Raw genomic sequence first — 18,423 nt, 5'->3', positions numbered from 1 at the left:
AAAATCTCACTGGATTATTTCAATTAATGGCAAAAGCAATGTTTGGAAATGTAAACTGATATTTCATACTGACACACTACAGCAAAAGAAAAAGAAACTGGCTTAAAAACTTTTTTTGTGTGAAAATACTTACGTGCCTAAGACTTTTGCACAGTACTGTACATAAATAAATATCGTTTTTTAAAATGACTTTGTTGTTGACATCGAAGGCTGTGCATCCAATCAAACTCTACAGTATTTTGATGTATATTTACCTGTCACTTGATAATATACGTAACGCTACAATATTTGGCCCAGTGTTTTATTGATATCTTATCACACGTCTGCTGTTGCTCACGCAAAACGTCAAACAACATCGTGAACATTATGCAATACAAAAGTGTTAATGTTCCTGGTCAGCCAAGGTCATATTAGTCATTTTGCTGTCCCAGTGCAATTCATGGATCATACATTTTAACACATTTTTAAAAGTTTAATTTTAAAGCCATGATTATTGTTGAGAACCATATGAACCAAAACCAACAATAACAAATTGCAAAGCAATCTGGATGATATTTTATGAGCAGTTAAGATTTATTGGTTGGATACAACAAAACCCACATCCTTGTAAAACCAGAACCCAAGAGGGGTGGTTAGGCCCTACATGAGTTAGCAAAGGAATAAAACTATACACAACTCTCCCATTCTAACACAAGAATGTTCTTCTTTTTCAAGGACGTTTATAACTGATTTAGCCAGAGGTTAGAAGGTTGTTAATAATATTTCCACTGTCCACCCATGGCTCTCATTCTTGAGCGCAACTGATGTCATTAATGCCATTTCATTGACAGTTCTCTTCCGGGTTGACAGAGTGGGCGGGTCTCTTCAGCTGCTCCGTCTCCGTTAGACCGAATAGCGGCGCTCACTCAGTGCTTTCAGCCGGAGCGCAGCGCTCATCCAGCGGACGGAGTGTCCTCGATCCTCGGCCAATTTACACCATAATTACCAGCGAACAGGCCGCCCTGCGCGCACTAAACTAACGGTCACCATCCCCCTCGGAACGAGACGGCGGATTTTGTGAAAAGCGCTGTATTTCGGGCCAGATCTCCGCTCGACCATGTTTGGGATTAATTTTTGAGGTACTACCCATCTGAAGATCACATTTTTTTTCCAGCGCGTGGAGCCTCAGATCCGCACTGGGACGAAGCGAAAGGTCTCAACGGTCTCTGTTATCGTCTCGTGCGCTGTCGAAACGAGATAAGGTAAATCTTTTAATTTGTATATCTAAAATGTAACCCTCATAATTGTCCGCTCCCGAATCGTTTTCTCGGGCTGTTTTCTGTTGCCGACTGTTTTTCTGGTGTCTTCATGTGTCAGTGTTAAGCAGAGACAGGAGGACTGTACAAGAGCAGCGATGTTTCAATACAGGAATGCGACTTTTCTAGCGTCATAAAATGTATTGAAAGAAATCGCACCCGGACAGTGAAGACAAGTATGGCAAGCCGTTTTAACAAATTTTCCCCATTAAAACTTACTAGTAGCTTATGTGTATTTATATTACTGGTAGTATTTTTTGGGGGAATTGACTAATAAGTATTCTAATATAGTATATTTTGGAAACACTACTTGAATGTCCTAGTAGGATAGTTATCCATGAACAATTGGCTACATTTCTTTGAGTATTTATTAATCTTTGTTAACGCAAGTAACATTAATCTTTGTTAACGTAAGATACAACCCTTGTATTAATGTGTTAGCAAATGTTGAATTTAAAAGTTTTCATTGTTAGTTCATTAACTTATTGTGAATTGGTAACCTATTAGTTTTCATGCATAAATGAGACACGTCTAGTATCAGTTGTTAGTAACATTCCTTATGTCACTGTTTGCAATTGTTTGTTTTTTTGCTGTGTGAATGTAATTATTAATCAAAAGGGCTTCTTCATACATTAAAATTAAAACATGACTGCAATTGGAATACATCTTAATGTCTAATAAATAGGTACTAATATCTATTCAATTGTTATTAGGGAATTGGAATAGATAATAATTTCCAATAAAATAGTCGCTAATAATGAAGAAATCAGTACTGAACATGGTGCTGTGCTTTCAACATGAATAGACAAATAAATGGCTTATATGAATCACAGATTCCTATAGAATTCAGTGGCAATGTTTTGTTTCAGTTTTGTTTTGTTCCGGAAACAATGGAGTAGTTACTCGACATTTTGGGATAGTGACTAGCAAAGGAATAAGTACTGATATCTAGGCCCTAATGAATGTGTACTAGTGATTTATTCAAAGGGTACTTGTCACCATCCTACCACTAGGTAGTAGGATCTATGTAATGAATAGCTAGAAAAGTTAGGCCTATTAAAAATGAAAAAGGCTACCAGTCTCTATTGGATTACTTGAAAGGGCTTGCCCTAACTTTGCTGTTCAGATTGACTTGGCATGCAGCAGACATTTGCTCTTTTGAGGGCTGCCTTAGTTGAAAAGTCAAAAGTAGGCTGACATTAAAAAGCTGATCCTCAGTGAGTTGCTCCTATTCTACTTCTGTCGTATTTAGTGGTGGGAAACATTGACCCCAGATGCCTTGTTTGTCTGTACTGAATTATATAATTCTGCAGTGCTTATTATTGAATAGCACTCTCATGATAAAAGAGCTGTTTTATTGCTCAGTGGCTCTCAGGAGTCCATTGATGACATGACAGACGAAATTGAGCATGCTTTTGACGAACACCCCAAGTTGTCATCATCACGTATTGTGTTGCTTGCAGCTAAAGCTCTATAAATAAGTTGTCAGTCATGCTTACAGCCAACGACGCCCCTCAAACTGCTGGCAGATCGGGCAGCGTCCACTCTTTTAAATTTAATTACATTTGGGGAGCTCTGTGGTGGGGCCGTCTTTATAGATCCAGCGGATGATTGATCATCAAGACAGACGGTGCACTTATGTCTCAGTAATCACTGGTAGGACCATTAGAAGATGAGAGCGTGGAGACGGCGGGCGGCGGGCCCCGGGAGTCAGAAATGAAGCTTTACAAGCAGAGGGTGCAGGAACTGATCTGTCATGTTTTTTCACAGAGGAGAAAGAACGAGCTATCCATTATTTATCTGCTACTTTCACTGGTCTTCTCGCCTCTAAACAGTGCACCGGCTATGTGGATTTCGGACAGACCCTGGCTACATGCGTGTTTTTAGTTGGGAGAAATTGATAGTCCCAGTGTGTGAGGTGGTAAAGCGTTGCCTGAGGGCATCAAATGGTTGCTGTGCTTGGAGAATACGTTAAACCTAAAAGGATAGGTGCAAAGCGTCGGGTTGAGACCGCAATGCATCTCTAGTCTATGCAGGATTGTTTTAAATCAATAAAACATTTTTATTTTATTTGTTAATTTATTGTATGCTATTTTGACATGTCCAAAACCCCAACTTACAATAACATTACAAAAATACTATGGTATTGCACAAAAATAGTAAAAAAGAATTGGATAGAGATCATCTTAATGGAAAAATATCAATTATTATAATAATGGTGGCCTTTTTTAATAGGAAGTGGAAAATTCATTCTGTTGAAAAATCTATAAACAGACATCATATTTTGCATATATACAAATAGGTTTTGATGCAGAAGTTTTTTTTTCTTTGTAAAATGAGTAGATTAGGCCTAGTTGATTTATAAAATGATTAATTAATCATTAATTAATTATAGATCTTATTATGAACGATTCATCCATGCATTTTTATTTGTTTGACCGTTTTTTGATGTTGAAATGTTTAATTAAAATGTCATATCTCAATCTTTCAGTGAAAATGACTCTCTGGTGATGTATACGGATCTCATCTTCCAATCATTTAGTCTGCTTAAACCCCGCCCCTCCACAATCGCCCAAAACAGCCACATCTTAAAATCCAATCAACAACCTTGAATAGAACCAAGTTCCCAACCTACATTTTTTTTTCTGTTTGGATAATCCATCATACTCAGATTTAGACTATATCACAATATGGATGAAAATATATGTTGTTACTTCCGTTTCATCGTGGCTTCGAATTGAAAATCCAAAAAGTCATTAAAAATATAATGTTTTTGGCAATAAGGTCAGGCAGATTTGAAAGTCTCAGTGCTGAGTTATCTTGGAGAGGAGAGGCTGTCGGGTCCTACATTTATAGGAAATGAATCATATTCCATGAGACTGGGCTGTGCAGCGCAGCATACTGTTTTCCCCCTCAGCAAGACTTCAGCTGAACTGCAGATGCGTGCGAGGCGCATGTTGTTGGGCTGACATTGGCAGTGGCTCTGCGTCCGACACTCTACTGTGCGTTTGTCTTTAGCTTCATTCCTGATGTGCGTGTTTATGCTGAATGTGTGTTTGTCGACGTTTGTGTTGGGGAAGTGTGTGTGTGTGTATGTGGTGGGGGGTGGGGTATGGGGGGGTTAGTGGTATTTAGTGTGTTCCTCCAAGAGGCTTTGGAACAATAGTTCCATTTTGTGACTCTCTCTAGCTGCTGCCCGGGCCTGGCCGAGCGCTTGCCAGAACAGACGGACAGATGGAAGGGATCGTGTTCCTGCCGGCACCTGGCATCACAGAGCACAGGAATGCCATTGTTTCTCGGTAACCCAGCAGCCGACTCGCTTTCCTGGACATGCTATGTCGAAGAGAGGGTGGAACTGAATTATAAGTCGCATGACGCACTGAATAACAGTTAGAGTGCTGTTGACCATCATTGGGGCAACGTCTGACATGAGAGCTTGGGAGAGTGAAAACTTCTGAGGGAAAATCTAGGACTGTTGTCCAGGGTCATCGGTAATGGATTAGATTAAGACCCTCGGTTAGCACTTGTGAAGCACTATGATATTGACATTTGGGTTAATGGGGATCTCCAGAGGGCCTGTAGACGAGACGGGACCTTTAAGGCCATATTTTAATACATTCATCTCAAATAGAAACGAGCACAAACAAATAGGCTAATGTTTTGTAACCTTTCCAGCTACTTCCTCTCAGTTAGCAAGCACCACCACCGTTTACTCATGTCATGTCTAACCTTAAGCTATTTGTTGAGTTTATAGATTGCTCTTCAAGATTACAGGTCTAAAGCCACAGTCACACTTGACTTTGAGCATGCAAACTTTCTTCGGATACTGCAGCGGTCATGATATGACGTCATGCTCTGAAGGAGTGTAGTGTACAGTATGTGTAGTGTGACCACCCCTTAAGTTATTAGAAATAGTTCAATTTACTGGTCTAGATAGTTTAAATTTGGTTTGCTGATTATGATCATTCTAGTACGCAGACACCTGTAATTAGGGCTGCACGATTAATCGCAATTTACACAAAATCACACTTAAACCGATTTGGCTTACCGCGATTATGAAATCGCAAAGGCTGCGATTATTTTGAATGCGCAGCTTGTCATCGATGTACGGCTCTGTAAACGCTGCTCCATCTGAAAGCGCTGTGAGTTTGAGTCACTTATACTCAACACGCCTTTCCAAACATGAGAAGCATTTATGAACCTCTTGTCCAACAAAAGACAACATTTAATAACATGCTTTTACTCCAAACTCATTTCATAACGACAGTTGAGCATCATACTGTGAGATGATGTGGCTTCTTACACAGAATAAGGCATGTTTAAACAATCAAAGCGTTTCAATCCTCAGTTTATTCAACTACAGCGATAATATGATGCCCATGTAGGGATTTCCTGGAATGCTGTGCGTGATTGTACTTCTGCGGCTGGGCATATTTGGTGTGTCTGCGTGAGAGCGCCCTCTGGTGTTCAGATGGAGCAGCGTTTACTACCGATCAGCCACACCGCACTGACAAGCTGCGCAGAAAATAATCGCAGCCTTTGCCAAATCGCGTGTGGTTTCATTGCGATTAATCGTGCAGCCCTACCTGTAATCCATACATTGACATCCCTGAATGCATAGCGGAAGCTCACTCATATATATATATATATATATATATATATATATATATATATATATATATATATATATATATATATATATATATATATATATGTATATGTGTGTGTTAAGAGTTATTATTGGCATAGTTTGTGATTTTTGTCTTCTATTTTTGTTGAATGTGACCTAAAACAAAAACCTCCCCCGGTTAAGCTATCTAGAACTGACTGATGTGCCAGTGTAATTTTAGTATCATTACTATTATAGTTTTAATATTTTGAATTTGTTTTTATTTTATATTTTCCATTTTCATCTTAATTTATAAATTTTTTAGTAATTTTGTTCTGTTTTGTCATTATTATTATTATTATTATTATTATTATTATTATTATTATTATTATTATTTTTAGATATGTCTATATAGTTTAGGTTTTTATATCAGTTTTAGTTATTTTAGTACATCAATTTAAAGTTACGAAAATGAGAAATGTTGGCAACTAGCTGAAATAAAATCTTTATTTCAGTCAACGTTTATATAACAAACATGTTTTTTTGGTTTAGTTTTAGTTAGCCTAACTGTAATAACCCTGGATGTGCACATTTAGTAACTGGAACTGTTTCACTTGAGTTTCAGGTGAGGAACTGAAACATCAGGGAATATAGCCAGACAGAAAGGGGAACTGTCCTGTGCGCGGTGGAGCAGTAGACAGATGAGATCAGCACAATATACTTTTCAAAAAAGTAAACCAAAGAGCTTATATGTGGAAATGGCACCATTTGGCACGTTAGGCACGTTTTGAATAGTATTAGTAAGTAGGATGTTCTGTGTCTAATATAAAACAATTTTTTTTTAATATATTTTCTTTGATGTTCTGGCGAAAAAAGTCTGCAGGTTTGGCACAAAATGAGGGTAAGTAAAGAATGTCAGAATTTTTATTTTAGGGTGAACTAACGTTGGAAGTTCCAACCATGTGTTTGTCTAACAGAGGCAGCTGGGCTGTAATTACATTTGCTCCAGAGTCTTTTTGCTGTGGTGGAGATGCAGATCTCCAGCTCATGGTCCACCGGCTAGCAAATTCACCACAATTATGTTCTCTGTGATTTCTCATTCAATTGGGGGTCATATCTGTAGGAGATGTTGACAGACTTTTGAGCCTGTGTTCCACGCTGGTCTGAAATGAAATTAAAGCCCATTACGGCTGATTTGATCTGTGGCCCATCGGTCGACGTCGCATGCTCTTTATCGTTAGGCCGTCTATCAGATAGCGTGACATCATCTTTATGCTGCCATCTTGAAATCCCACATCTCGAAACTGCATTTGGAGCGTATATTCGGCTTTGTTGACATTAACGAGATTATTTCTTCTCATACTGGGCTGGAGGATGATTAATCACAGGAGATCCCCTTCTCCACGCATTGGGATTCTACTTTGATTTCCTTTCATCTTTGCTCTTCACAACTCCCTTGCTATCATTCGCTCCCTCTCTTACCCTCCTCCTGTTTTTTTCTGTCTATCTTTTTCTTTCTCTTCGCCTGTCATATTTAGCAATGAATCATTTTGCCTTCAAGCGCAAGGACCTGAATGCAATATCACAATTTTCTGATCTGTGCCAGTTGAGGGACGGTGATCTAAATTGATGTTTTGTGATGGCCAGGGTTTTATAGGCAAGTATTGTGGTAGTAAAACGTGTTTTATATTGAAAAATATGCAGAATGTATATCTGGAAATGGTTCAATAGAGCAGCCGGCAGAACTTTGGAATTAGGCTGGAGTAATGAGTTAGTTGTCCACTTGCTTCCGTCCCTTAATGAAGTCAGAGACATTAAACTATATTAAGTGGCGGATGGTATAATGGCCCAGGATGTAAAGTGACTGGCTTTAGATCGGATAACAGAGGCACAAAGGAAACAGGCAGATTACATCGTGATAAAGAGACGTGCGCTGAACAGAACTATAGAAACTGGGATGTTGGTCGAGTTACAGACGCGTGTGCTGAAGAGAACCGAAACTGGAATGGAGGTTTGGTTGCACAGTTGAAGAGAGAGCTGTTTTGTGTGAATGTGAGTGGAGGTAAAGAGGGGATGTAACATTGAGACGGGGGTGATTTTGAAAGGATGTGGGTTTAAATCTTTCTTGACTTGACATTGAGCACAATGTGTTGATACCATATGTTGCTTTTTAGTAGATATTATTATTATTATTATTTTAATGTATTGCCATCACACTATATTGGATATAGCCTACGCTACTATTCAAAAGTTTGTGGTCTGAATAATTTTTTTTTTTTAAGAAGTGTCTTATTCTCACCGAGGCTGCATTTACTCTATCAAAAACACAGTGAAAAACCAGTAATAAACAGTTATTCTGTGAAATATTATTCCCATTTAATAGAACTGTTTTCTGTTTTAATATTTTTTAATAGTGTCATAATCCTATCAGAAATCATTCAAATGAAAGTTTCAGAAAACAACTTTCTGACCTTCTCCGAACCTTTTGTCTGTAGATGTATATTATTAACAGTTTGTGGCAGTTTCTGAACACAGAACACTTATATCAGAAGAACAGTCGGCTAAGCTTTGAGATGAAGATGAAATTGAGCACATGTTGCAGTAGTGAAAGGTTAGACAGTGAGATGATGACTGGTGACCTCATTCTGTGCTTTATGACTCTGAAATGTCTTCTGATGTGCGTATTGGAGGAAAAACCTCAAGTGCGTGTGCTGGATGCCCTGCTGTTAGCGTGTACATTTGACAGTGCTTCTGGCCTTCTCTGAGTACAGATAGTGTTTTATGGAAATGGGTCATCCTTAGCCAAAAGGTATCAGAGTCGGACTTGTCTAAAGGAACAGCACTGAGCACTGAGTGCAAAACAATTCCACTATAGCGGACAGGCCAGTTCCAGTAATATGTTACATCTGCAGTATTTGGAAAAGTCTGGCAGGACTAATTTAATCTTTTCCTGTCAGTGTTACAGAATTTCTGTCACGATTAGCCGTAGCCTTCATTGTAGCAAACCTTTTTGCAATGGGACTCAGGAGGCCACAACAGAGTACAGTTATTATAGTTATAAAACTAAAACCATAAAAAACTGCTTGCTCAATTTCACCTCTTTGCTTTTTGTTAATCTTTAACTTGATGCTTGACAGCATGAAAGGCATCTTATCTAAATCAGCAAGTGGCCAGTGCTAATCGCTAAGCTAACAGACTAATCACAACATGATTCAGCAACAAGCAATGTTTTTTGCTTTCTCATTTTTATTTTATTTTATTCGTAAACAATTCTAAATAATATTCATTATTATTATTTTTTTTTTAGGATATGGCAAATATTTTTATATTCCCATTCGCCAACTCTGTTTACTTGCAAACTGCCACCGTAGTCAGATTATCTGATAAATGATGTTTAGGTTTGCTTTAGGGGATAGAACAGCTTGCTTGCTCAGGCTCAGCTATTGCTGTCCTAAACGTCTCCACAGACATCATTCTGCAATGCTAAGTCCTCATTTGCGGCATGTTGAGCTTGTATCGCTTCTCAGTCGATGGGAAACCAACCCTAATGGTGTTCATGTTTATGTAGCTGGTCTCCAGAGTTTAAGAACCAGGCGTTTTGCAACTAATTTACAACTACATAGCATGATGCTTAACAACAATGCTGTGACTTGGAAAGAAGGATGTGAAGACCACTGAAGACTTAAAGGGATAGTTCGGCCAAAAATGATATTTAACCCATGATTTACTCACCCTCAAGCCGTTCGAGATCCATATGTCAATCTTTTTTTAGACGAACACATTTTCAGTTATTTTAGAAAATGTCTTAGATCTTTCAGTGGTTATAATTTGAAGCTATGGGGTCCACCTCATTCAAGTCCCAAAATGTGCATGCATCCAGCATCCTTCACAAAAGTAATCCATCCGGCTCCAGGGGGATAAACAAAGGCCTTCTGAGGGTAATCCGTGCTGTTTTGTCGTAAAAATATACATATTTAAAACTTTATAAACGAAAATAACTGGCTTCCGGTAGCGGTCGACGCGCGTTCACGGAGATGGATGCTGGCGTATGACGTAGGACGTAGCGTAGGAAGTGTCATGACGTAGAACGAACGTGACAGCGCAGCCAGAGAGCAGAGCAAAACAAAACTCTACGTTCGTTCTACGTCATGACGCTTCCTACGCTACGTCCTACGTCATACGCCAGCATCCATCTCCGTGAACGCGCGTCGACCGCTACCGGAATTCGGAATACGATTTTTTTAATCCATTTATTAATTTTGGTAGCACAATTAAAAACAACTCATGCTGGTCAAAGTGAACAATAAATCGGTACCATATCAGTTTGATAGATATTGGATACCAGATATTGGATATAGCTACATTCATTTAAACCATTTTTAAATTTAGATTACCCTTGACATAACGCTCACTTAAAGTTAATCTTCAAAAACATAATTTAATAACACTGTTAAATATGATCTTTAGTAGATTTCAAAATTAAAATCCATTTCTCATACTGTACATTATAATGTTGTGATGCCTAAATTCACTTGTAGCATTTAAAGTCATTGGTTTTTGTTATTATCTTTATTAATTTGGACAAAATAGCTTACTATCTGCAATTCTGCATATTATCAGTAATCTTTCATAACCAATAAAGTTAATGTTATTATCATGTGCATGAACGCATTAACAAATCAGAGGTGTTTTGATTGTCTTATTGAGTGAGTTGTAAGTACAGTAGTCTGGTCTACATGTTAATGATTCATGCTTCTATTTGCGATGACACTTGAAAATGAAAGCTGAAGAAACATCCCTTGACACTCAAAAAGAAGCTTTATACCAAAGTGAAAAGCCCAGTTGGTTATTTTCAATTTTGACATGTTGCCCCCCTTGCTTATGCAGAGAGTGTGACAGTATTCACTTGGGTTATAAACAACTCAATGTAAATAAGAGAGTCATTCTGTACAGAGTCCAGAACCCTGTGCGTGGACAGTCGATGAGCTCATGCTGAACTGCAGGGTCTCTTATGAAAAAATGTGAACTTACAATGAAGCCTTCATTCATTATAACAGGATGAGTGTTCTAGTGTTGTTGTGTTGCTCGCTTCCCATGTATAATTTGTAAAAAAAAAAAAATTAATAACAGTTTGTGTCAAGAGAAATAATCTACAATTGTCAGTAATTGGAGCCCGAGTACTGCAATTATGGCATTATGACAAAAATCATAACTGTTGATTATTCCCTTGAAATTGTAATTGCGATTATTAATTACGATTATCACAATTTACTTCGAATGATGTTTTGAAAACACTCTTCCTGAAAAACTTGTATTGCTTTTTTCTAGCATTAAACCTCAAATGTCAAATATATATAAAAAAATGTATTTAAAGAAACCAAACCAAAGTAAAAATATGCATGGTATTATAATGTTATACTAAAATTAAAACAATGGGGGGAGAAAAACCTTAAGCTAAGCTGTAGAGAAATAAAACGCACATCTTAAGCACACAGAATAATGTAAGTGCACTGTTTTTTTTTTTTTCTAATTGCGCCTTTGAACGATTACATAATTGTGGAATCCGTAATTGTAATCGAGATTACAAATTTGAGTAATTGTGCAGCCCTAACTGCAATGTCTCGTGAATTTACGCACACTGTCTCTCTCGCTGTTTTCGCTTTGAGCAGGAGTGACGACAGCTTGTGCCTTTCTCGAGAGGAGATGCATTCTCTCGTTTCACAACCCATTTCATTGCGTGTGTGTGTCTAGCTGGTTTGGGGGGGTTGGCAGACGTGACTTGTCCATAGCGCTTGCATCTGTGGCTGTGCCTCCCTGAAGTGTTTACTCACACTGCGCTCTTGATTGATTTTCTCTCCCATGCAGTCGCCCTCTGTCTCAAAAGGAGAGAGAAAGGCTGTGCAGTGATATCATCAGGGTTTTGCAGGGTGCTCTCTACAAATGGCTTTAAATAAATCGTTTTTATGTTCTCTCATTTTTCCGCAGCCAAGCTTTGTCTAACGACGACACTGCAATGTAGTTCAGTTCAATCAAGTACATTAAAACTCTCGCAGACATTAAACTGTTATCATTGCTTTGTGTCTTCTGTTACATTAGTGCGCTTGTCTGTTTGAGCAAACTGTCCCAAGTAGTGGGGAGTGGGGTAAGATGTGTCACTTCCTTAATCTATCAAACCAAACTGTATTTCATTTTTAGACACATGGCCATAAAACCTGCCTTTTTAGCCAGAATTATTATTTATTTATCTTGTATTGCAAAATCAGTTTCCTAGAATGGCAGGTAATCATACATTTTATGTTCAAAGCAAAATGTAAAAATAGACTTTACATGATGGTAAAAATTGTTGATTTGTTATAATTACTAATGCAAATTATTTGGCTAAAAAATGAGCCATGAATTATTAAATGTTGCATTTTGCCCAAAATGTTAGCTGTGGGTTAAAATGTATTATTGCAATTTCAAAATGTTGAAAATTGTAGCATTACATTAAAATATTTTGATTATTAAAACATTTCCTGGCTGGTGTATGGAAATGTCAGATTATGCATTGGTTAATTGTTTTTTTTTTTTTTCCTCTCTCATTTGGATTAATGTTTTATTTGCAATGTAAATCATTCAAATATTCCCCAAAGATTAATTTGTTGACACTTTATTCTAATTTCAGTTGAAATATATTTAGGCATATTGGATTTAGTTTTAGATCTAATTTCTTCATGCCTAGAGGACAACCTTTAAAGAAGTGGCACAGCTTACCCACTCTCCCCTGCTCAGTCTATGTTTCTGAGATATCATCATGTTTCAGACTATGCTGCATGTTTGCACTATGCTCTCACTAAAACTTCGCCTGCAGACCACAGTCTGCCACAGAAGAAGAGCTCTCCACAGACCTGTGATAAGGGGCCAGGCCTCAGCGGAGCAGAGCTGTGTGGGTGTGCTTCTGTCTGTGTATTTATCACTTCAACTTTTTGTGGCTGCAAAGGAGCAGGTTCACATAAAATCACGAGAATTCAAATCCAAGAGCTGAACATGAGCAGTGAATTGAATGAACACTGAAAAAAAAGAAGAAAAATAAAAACTTAATCAGTCTTAATTACAGTTTTTAAAAAATATATATTTTATTACTAGCTTATCTCATATAAATGTAATATAAATAAAGACAGTAAGTAAAAAAAGAAAAAAAAGAACAAATAATCAAATTAGAAGCAATAGCAGAAATAAACACAACAGAAAAAACATATACAAATGAAATAAACAGTTATTTTCATGTAGGTCTAAACTAGATTTTCAGGTACAGAGATGGTAATCAAATATAAAATATAACTGCATAGTTTCACTGTATAAATATAGATTAAAGGGATAGTTCACTTTGAAATTAAATATTGGTATGTTTTAGCTTAGGGCATCCAAGATGTAGGTGTCTTTGTTTCTGCAGTAGTTTCAGTTTTGATATTTTTAGGTCAAACCGTTCTTCTCTGTCAGTCATATAATGCGGGTCTGTGGTCACCACCTCAAAGAGCATGCACAGAGAAGTCCAAATGAAACAATTCCCCATCGTAAGTACGCATTGATGGCCTATGACACGAAACGAGCGGTTTGTGTGAGAAAACGAACAGTATTTATATTGTTTTTACCTCTACACAACCACGTCCAAGTGATCTGAGGGCGTGCGCGCTTCCTGTTGTGTGACGTGTGCACGTGTTCTAGCTTAGGCCCCGTCCACACTACTGCGTTTTTGTTTAGAAACGGAGAATTAAAACGAATACGATCCCTGTTCTCACCAGCGTTTTAGCTGCATATTAGAATTGATCTCCGTCCCTCCGGAGATTCAAAACGAAAAACGGGTCGGCAGCGTTTCTAAACTTCTCCGTTTTGGGTCTCCGTTTTTGCCGTTTTAGTGTGGACGGGAAGTGCAAACGTAGCAAAAGGTTCGTTTTTAAACGAAAACGCAGTAGCAAAAGGTCCGTTTTTAAACGAAAACGCAGTAGTGTGGACGGGGCCTTAGTCTGCGCAAGCGCCGGAAAGTGTATTAGAGGTAAAAACAATATAAATACTGTTCGTTTTCTCACACAAACCGCTCGTTTCGTGTCTTAGGCCATCAATGTGACTTGAGTAGAAGTTGAAGTGCTCACACTTAAGTAGAAGTACTAAAGTATTCAACATTTTTTGTACTTAAAGTCCCCATGAAATCAAAATTGACCCTATTTAATTTGTTAGCGCATATTACTAGTCTTGTGGTGAACAATTAATCCGTGCAAGAAAATATTTAAAAATATTTTTTTTACCATGGTAATCTTTAATCAAAATCTGAAAATGCCTCTCCCCTCTGCATTGGAGGACCTTCTCTGATGACGTAGGTTTGAGGAATTGGTTTGGGCAACGGTTAACCACTCCCCTCAAACCGTTAGTCTGCTATGAGCAGAGATGGAGAGGAGGAGCGCTAGAGTAAAACCCTGCCCTCTGTTCAATATTCCTTTTCACTGGAAAATACGTCATAACACTGGAGAAAAGTCGTTTGCAACTTCCGGTTCACGGGGACTTTAAGTATTGCAAGTAGTTTATTTTAAAATGTACTACTCAAGTACTGAAAATAAAGTACAAGTATTGTGTTATGAAGTTATTAAAGAAAACAGTCAAAAGTTTGAACATCATATTGTTTATATTATTTCAAATGTTTAGGACACTCACAATTAATTTGGCTGAAGCAGCAGTACAAAGACAGGAATGTAAAAGAGCACCTTAAAACAAATCAAATATGTCCCTTCCCCCTTTAAAGCATCCCTGTCTTCTCTTCCCTGCTTGTGCCTTTTTTCTCCACAGCTTATTAGGTATTTATCAGCATGTAACCGATCTCTGGAAGCTTTATTTATGTCAGGGAGTTCCTGGAATGGCTCTTCTTCATGTGTTCCATATATGGACTAAATGTGCATAGGGCGCCCTCAGGCTGCCAGTATTGAAAACACAGTACATCAGAGTATCCAGCGCTCATAATGATTACATCTGCCCATTTTGGTTATAATTTAAATAAATATTATTCCTCTCTATAGAAATCTGATGTAAACCTATGAAATCTATCAATATTTGTCAAAATCTGCACATTTTTGAGCTAAAAGCCCTGAGGGACGTTGTTTGGTCGAGTGTTCTCTATGGAGGCAGGCAGCAGAGCGAAAGGCAGAACGGGAGCACACGCGGTCTTCTTGATCGCTTGATTCGCTGGGCCAGCTTCATCAAACCTGGTGACAGAGCCATCTACCACAGTGATAATAAGGGTTTGGAATGATTCGTAACATTTTTATAATTATAACGAGTAACGATGCAGCACATAAAAAATGTTTCGGAGTAAAGTATTAAACTCATCGAAAATATGTACTGAAGTAAAAGTGGAAGTAGGAGAAAAAAAAATACTCTAGTAAAGTACAGATACAGCCTTTTAGTACTTAAAGGGATACTTCACCTCTGGGAAGATGAATGTGTATTTAAAATAGGTCATTTAAGTAGAAGAAATGTGGAGAAATTTTTGAATTTGGAGCTTTCTAGACTGAGAAAAGCCAGAAAATGTATTTTTGGCTTATGTGGATGAAAGACAACAACTCCCAGAATGCACTTGCTTCGCTGCCTTAGGAGGCCACGCCTACCGGTTAGAGAGCACAGTTGAAAACAACAAGGCTAGCCTAAGTAAGTGATGAGTTTGCCAGGGATTTAGAGACCCAAAATGTCCGGGATTCGGCTTTTGCGTTCTACAGTCGCCATTCATCATGTTTACTGTGGCGAGCAGGACGAGGCTGACGGCCGCGGGAGAACGGCGCGAGGCCGGTGGCTTCATTACTGAGACGCGCCGGGTCTCGCATCTCTCACGGAGGAGCGGGAATTTTCTTAGCAATGTTAAAACGCACATCAACCTATCCTAACCTTGTTTAGCGTTCATGTAAACACTACAGTCAGATTCACCGATCGGAATTAATTCAGCTAGATTGAAACGAGAGGTGTGCATGTAAACAATGAATGGCGACCGCAGAACGCAAAAGCCGAATCCCGGACATTTTTAACGATCTCGCCCGCCGGACAAGTCCGGGAAAAAGATGGTAACCCCTACTTACTCAGCTTTCTCCTATTATTCAGCTTTCTCCACAGAACAAGAGCATGCTAGCTTAGCTTCCAAAGAAAGACGGCTGATACTGTGTACATTCTGTGAGTGAGATCCCACCCTCTATGGGCGGGTTGAAAACATGCGGAACAACGCCATCTACTGGCTGTAGTCTTTAGCCTCTGGACAGAAAATCCTCCGATGACGCAAAATGACGATTTTTGCGTCATCGGAGGATTTTTTCCAGACAAAAAATACATAAATCTCTCCTCTCAGGGGGATATGAGGGGGGAAAGCATGGTAATTCGAAAATACTACAGGTTTTCTACTAATACAAAGCTTAATGCTAAATCCTGAAGTAACCCTTTAAGTAGAGTAGTGATGTAGTTCTACTTCATTACTATACATCTCTGCTTATCACTCACCATGCGAGTACCAAACTGAGAGACGCTGGTACTTTCGTGTCTATTTGCTTTGAATATTTAAGTTGGAAAGGCTTAAAAACGCACACAAATGTTCAACTTCCGTGAAGATGCAGCACGTTTGATGACAGCAAAGCCTTTTTCTTGTTAAATTTCCTGTTTTAGTCAGAAATATGTCACATTATGGAAGTAAATTGGGCTGTGAATGTTATTTCATGTTGACTTTAAACATAAACCTCACTAAATGTATTGTTTTATTTTCATATTTTTAAACCGACATGTTTTTGCAATAGCAACATGATTGTACAGTATCACTATTTACCAGAGATGGGACCAAGTCACACATGTGCAAGTCTCAAGTAAGTCTCAAGTCTTAACCTTCAAGTCTCAAGTAAGTCCCAAGTATTTTTTTCTTGGGCAAGTCAAGTCAAGTCAAGTCACAGGCTATGTCAAGTCAAGTCAAGTCAAGTCCTGTAGTAGGTCAAGTCAAGTCCAAGTCAAGTCACATTATTATTGTAATTTTACCTGCAGAATCTGATCTTAATAAAGTGTAAAGACCAGATATGGGTAACTGTCAATAAATTACAATAATTTGGAGTTGCATTGTAAATACTCATGTTCAGTAAAATACATCATGGAATCAAACAAAATTGTTACTTCATAAAATTATTTATTTTTCACTTCTGCCAACAGTGTTTAAAATGTAACAAAGTTTAATGTTGTATGTAAACTGTGTTTACAATAAGTGTATTGTGATTGTCAAAACATTTTAGTAACTAAACTGAATTGTATTCGGTTTAGTGACAACATGTTACAATGTTTACATGGTACAATTTCTGGTAAGCTACGCTTTTTTATTATTTCAATTCAATTATTGTAATCTGATTTAATATTGACTCATTTGGATAAATATTAGGTAGGCTACACAAGATAGGCATTAATTTTTCTCAAGAAAAAAACAACTCACCTAATGCTGTAAATATACAGAGAGAGATAATGCGTTTTTTATTATAATAACAACTTTATTTAATGATAAGTAAAAATATAATAAATATGTAATAGTACACATATTTAGCAAAATACTTTTTTCTAGCCAACTAACGTGCTATAGCCATATTATGGTCATCAAATGGCTTTCCTGGGGTAAATGTTATGTGACATAATTGTTCTCCAGCTGTTTTATTAAACCATTTGTTTGATTGATTGGTCGATATTATGTATGAGGAATATACATTTCGGTAAGTTGTAGGCCTACTGTATCTTTCAACATTGTTCATTCGTGTTTATTTTTAGAGATGATCGGTTCACCTGCCGCTAGGGATCTGTCGCGTCACATTTACAAGCGCCAAAACGGTATTTATTGTTTGAATTTCGTAATAAAAGTGACATAATCTGAGAGCTGAGATTTTTTTTATATCATATGTAACCTCCTCTTGCGTCGCGATTTTTCTGTGCGTGAGAAAATGAACGTGTGGCGACGTGAGAGCATGTGAAAAGTGTCGCGTGTGTCTCACGGTGAATGCGTGAGTTGGCAGCTCTGTCTGGCTATCCGCGATGTTAATGTTGCATGTCTTGCAAAGCGCTGTTCATCTTTTGCCATCTTGTGAATAATTCTTGAAGCCGAAAGCGATGACCCTCGGAGTCAGTACCCCTCCGGCTGACATGTTGATGTGATATCTGATCTGAGTGGGCGTGGTGTGCGAGGTACGAGAGGGCGCGACTGATGATAGTGTCGTGATCCAGTCATGACAACGCTATTCTCAGCCTGCGCTCCAGCTGGGTAATCAACTTTATTTTTTAAAATAATTTATATATTTTATATTCAAACTTGAAAACATGATGTGATTAACACTCAAGTCATTCAAGTCATCGTGTCTCAAGTCAAGTCAAGTCCCGAGTCTTTAACTTCCAAGTCCGAGTCAAGTCTCAAGTATTTTATTTTTTGTCAAGTCAAGTCACAAGTCATAAAAATAGCGACTCGAGTCGACTCGAGTCCAAGTCACCAAGTCACAAGTC

General features: G+C 38.1%; 1 protein-coding gene across 1 annotated transcript in view; it reads left to right on the top strand.

Annotated features, from left to right (window-relative positions):
- The first annotated feature begins 875 nt into the window (after positions 1-875).
- galnt1 (UDP-N-acetyl-alpha-D-galactosamine:polypeptide N-acetylgalactosaminyltransferase 1) overlaps positions 876-18,423 on the top strand; it is a 101,737-nt gene continuing 84,189 nt past the window's right edge. The window contains exon 1 of the mRNA XM_081388671.1: positions 876-1,241. The gene's annotated coding sequence lies outside the window, so the exon portion shown is untranslated. The remainder of the gene's footprint in view (positions 1,242-18,423) is intronic.

The sequence above is a fragment of the Scardinius erythrophthalmus genome (assembly GCF_964197995.2).
Source record: "Scardinius erythrophthalmus genome assembly, chromosome: 16".
In the NCBI taxonomy this organism is placed as follows: Eukaryota; Metazoa; Chordata; class Actinopteri; order Cypriniformes; family Leuciscidae; genus Scardinius; species Scardinius erythrophthalmus.
The sequence above is the reverse complement of the archived record's forward strand: the minus strand, read 5'-3'. Positions and strand labels throughout refer to the sequence as shown.